General features: G+C 36.9%; 1 non-coding gene across 1 annotated transcript; it reads right to left on the minus strand.

Annotated features, from left to right (window-relative positions):
- Positions 1-3,292: 3,292 nt before the first annotated feature.
- LOC145580415 (small nucleolar RNA R71) lies at positions 3,293-3,401 on the minus strand. The gene has a single exon (XR_014099462.1). It is a non-coding gene; the product is annotated as a small nucleolar RNA R71 (small nucleolar RNA).
- Positions 3,402-4,322: the final 921 nt, after the last annotated feature.

The following is a 4,322-nucleotide window of genomic DNA, read 5'->3' on the forward strand; positions in this document are numbered from 1 at the left end:
ACTTGAATTTGATCTTTGATTTTAACTTGATCTTGGATTTCTTCTTCTCATCAATGAAAGTTTGTGAGATTTCTTTCCTTTGAATTTACTTTTATTGCAATTTCCTTTAGTTCTTGAATGTTTGATTTGAATTTCATTCTTTGCTTTAGAACTTGTTGAGTGATTGAATTCCTTCTTGATTAAACTTGAAATGAATATGATTGTGATTGAATTTGTTTTGTTTTTCAATTTCACCATGATTAGTGAGTAGATTAGTTTCTAGGGAGAAGGGGAAGCATGCTTGATTGATGATTTTTGCTAGTTGATGATCCTTGATTGATTGAATTGTTGCAATTAAATTGGTTGACATAGTTGTGCATGTGATTAATTAGACTAGGAGTGATCAACCTATAAGATTAATCAAGATTGCATTGCAAATTTCAATGACAAGAACCCTTGATTTGAGAATTGCTTTAATTGATTGAATTTGATTGTGATTTTCCTAGTTAGCCACTCATAGTAAACCCTAGCTTGGCTTATAGGAGATAGCTCTTGAATTCCTTTGGTTGCAACTATTGTTTTTCCTCTGTAATGTTTGAATTTATTGAGTGATTCTTTAATTATCATAATCATTCACTACTAAAATTCGGCCGAATTGCGACCGTTTTTCTACGATTGTCATGAAAACGGTCGGAAAAAATGATATTTGCGACCGTTTTTAAAGCGGTCGCAAATTTGCGACCGTTTTTCGGTTATAAAACGGTTGCAAAGGTACTTAAATATATTTTTAAAATAAAATGCATGTGAAAATTTATTCAAAATTAAATTAATTCTGTTACGACCGTTAGTAGCGGTCGCAAGATGCGATAATTACAACCGTTTGAGAAACAGTCGCAAAATTACGACCGCCATACCGGTCGCAAAAGTGCTTTTTTAAATTAAAAAAAAGGTATAAAAGGAGATCCACCCAAACCCTAGTATTAGAAGCAGCCGTCTACTCTCTATCCTCTCTCTCTCCTCACGCATCTATCCTCTTCTCCTCTCTCTTTTCTCACACCCTTCTTCTTTCTCTCTCTTCTCTTTCCTCTTTCCACCTCCCAGTGAACGACCCTCATCTTTTTCTCTTTCTCTCGCATCTCCTCTCTTCACCAACCCTAAATAGAGCAGCCACCGTCACCAGTAAAGCTCACCGTTAAAAGCAACACACGAAGTTTGGTGTTTATGGTCAAATTCGACCTTAAAAATTCTAGATCTGGAGTTTTCTTGGTCGAATTTGACCATATTAACCTAAAGAGGAAGATATATTATAAAAGGTATATTTATTTTTCTAAAAATTTTGTTTATTTTCGAATTTTGTGGTTGATTAATTTCGTTTTCCGTTCGAATTTCCATGTTTGTTTGATTTTGTTATCGATTTTTGTTTGAGTTTCTATTTGAATTCCTTTGATTTTGTTTTATTTTGAGTTTTTGTTAATCCTGTTCGAATTTGTTCTTTACTTGTTCGAATTTCATAGATTTTTGGTTGATTTTGAGCTCGAACTTGTCAAATTTAGGTTCGAATTTGTGGGTTTAATTGTCGAATTTAGGTTCGATTTATGAGGGTTTTATTTCGTTTTTGTTTGATTTTTTTTTCAAATTTGTGAGTTCAATTGTTGTGGGTTTATTTTTTTAGGGTATAATTATTGGGTTCAATTTTTGGGCGATTTTTTTATTTAATTTTTGTTCGTTATTTGGTTTAATTTTTGTGCATTTTATTTGTGGGTTAAATTGTTTTGATAAATTTAATTATGTCGTTTTTTGATTTTTGTTCAACATTGTTTGATTGTTTGATGTTGTTTTATTTCGTTTTTGTTTGCTTTTTGTTCGAAATTATCTAGGTGATTTTTTTAAATGTTTTTCTGGGTTAAGGGAGGGTGGGTGGGTGGTGATGGGTATTGGTGGTTGAAGGTGGGCGAAGGTGATGGTGGGTAGAGGGCGGCGAAGGCGGCTAGTGGTTGTTTAGGGTGGGCAGTGGTGGTGGTTTGGGTTGGATCTGGTTTGGGTGGATCTGGGTTAAGGGTGGGTGGGTGGGTCTTTTTCTTTTTTTTAATACTTTTAGCGACCGCTTATGACGGTCGCTAATTTCAATATTTGCGACCGTTTCATAAGGCGGTCGCAATTTTTAATATTTGCGACCGTTTTTTAACGGTCGTTGAAAATAGTTAAAACGACCATTAAAAAACTGCGACCGTCAAACGGTCGTAATATTTCTTTTTTGCGACCAAGAGAATAACGACCACCATGTTACGACCGTTGACGGTCGCAATTATGTTTTGCGACCGTTTTCACTATTTTTTGCGACCATTTGCGGCGGTCGCAATTTGGCCAATTTTTAGTAGTAATTGAGCTTGCATGTGGAACCAATATCCCTAGTGTTTAGTATATTGAATTTCTCGATTTATCTAGCTTTCTCGATACCTTAGTTTCCAACCCTATCTTTCTACAATCTTCGAAGTAGCTTGACCTAGGCTATAGCTTGCACTTACTCATTCCTTTGGGTTCGACCCTTGACTTACCATATACTCGTATTAGGTTGGTCGAGTGTTTACAAATTTTGTTTGGCTCAAGGAAAGGGTAGAAAATGACCTACTTTTCCCTACTTCAAAAAATGGCGTCGTTGCCGGGGAGTGATATTGGTGCTTTGTTATAGTTTTTGAGTCTATTTCATCTTTAATTGAAAATAGAAAAAGATTTTCTTTTAGGCTACACTTGTAGCCGTGCTACTAACCATTTCTTTTGAGATTTTATGCATAGAGCACGTGGTCGTTCACTAGTGCCATTTGATCCGGAAATTGAGAGAACTATTGCAAGTTTAAGGGGTGTTATACGATCTTTGAGCCCTAGCATTTCAAGTGAAGAAGAACCACAAAAAGAGGAACAAGAAAGAATGGGAAAAAAATTTAAGGGTGGCGTTGAAAGAATTTGGGGATTCCCGGTGCATATAGATTTGAGAGTGGGATTGCTCCACCTACAACACCAGCAAATAACTTTGAAATAAGACCGGCAATGATCACTTTGATAGAGAGGCGACAATTTAGCGGGGCCAAGCATGAAAGCCCGCTAAATCATCTCAAGGAGTTTGAAAAATATTGCAATACTATCAAGGTGAATGGAATTTCCCAAGAATTCATCCGCCTCAAGCTTTTTCCCTTTTCCCTCATAGGGCGTGCCTTGGAATGGCTAGACAAGGAGGTCAAGCTGAATTCTCTAAGGACATGGGATGAAGTGACCAAGGAGTTTCTATCCCGTTTCTATTCACAAAAGAAAATGGCAAAGGCTAGAGCTTTGATCCAAGGTTTCAAGCAAAAGCCTAGTGAGAGTCTCTATGAAGCATGGGAGAGATACAAAGAGTCATATCAAAGAGAATGTCCTCACCACGGAATTCCTACTTACCAAATTATTCAAATTTTCTATGGAGGCCTTAGTCCTCAAGGAAAATCATGTTTAGATGGAGGAGCCGGAGGTCCTATCATGAACAAAACGGAAGAGGAAGTGGTAGACATAATTGAAGACGTAGTGAGGTATTATACGGATTGGCAAGATGGAGAAAGAGAGTCAAGTAGCAAGAGTAGCTCTTCGATGTACTCGGTTGATCATCTAAATGCAATCAACAATCTATCCTCACAAATGACAAACTTAGGGAAGGAGGTGTCCGCTATCAAGGCAAAGTTGGAAAGTGCAACCTACCAAGTTTCAAGTCTTCCCTCCCAATCTAAGGGGAGAGGTATGTCTTCTATTTCTTAACCCCCTCCCTCTTCTAGTAACATGCCTAGTGGATGCTTGTTTTGTGATGATTGTGGATCGTATGATCATGATGTTTCTAATTGCCCTCATGCATGTATGGATGTTTGTGATGATCAAGATGGAAGTGTGAATGAGCATGTGAACTATGTGTCAAACAATAATGATTCTAGGTTTGAGAATCAAAGAGGTCAATGGAATAGGAATTACAACAACCATGGAAATTTTGACAACTACAACCAAGGTGGTGGTAATAGGAACCATGGGAACCAAAATTCCCTAGGTAACTATAACAACCAAGGTTATAGTAGCCAAAATCATAACCCAAATTATGGTAATCATAACCAAGGTTATGGTAACCATAATCAAGGTAGAGGTAATTGGAACAATCAAAATAGGGAAAATTTTCAAAATAACTCTCAAAGGGGTCCCCCACCCGGTTTTGCTCAAAAGACCCAAAATGATAATTCCTATATTCAATCCTCTTCTTCTTCTCATAGAACCAATTTGGAAGAAATCATTGAAAACCAAACAAAGTTGTTCAACACTTACATGATTGTAAG

Source organism: Chenopodium album, chromosome 14 (genome assembly GCF_948465745.1).
Source record: "Chenopodium album chromosome 14, dcCheAlbu1.1, whole genome shotgun sequence".
In the NCBI taxonomy this organism is placed as follows: Eukaryota; Viridiplantae; Streptophyta; class Magnoliopsida; order Caryophyllales; family Amaranthaceae; genus Chenopodium; species Chenopodium album.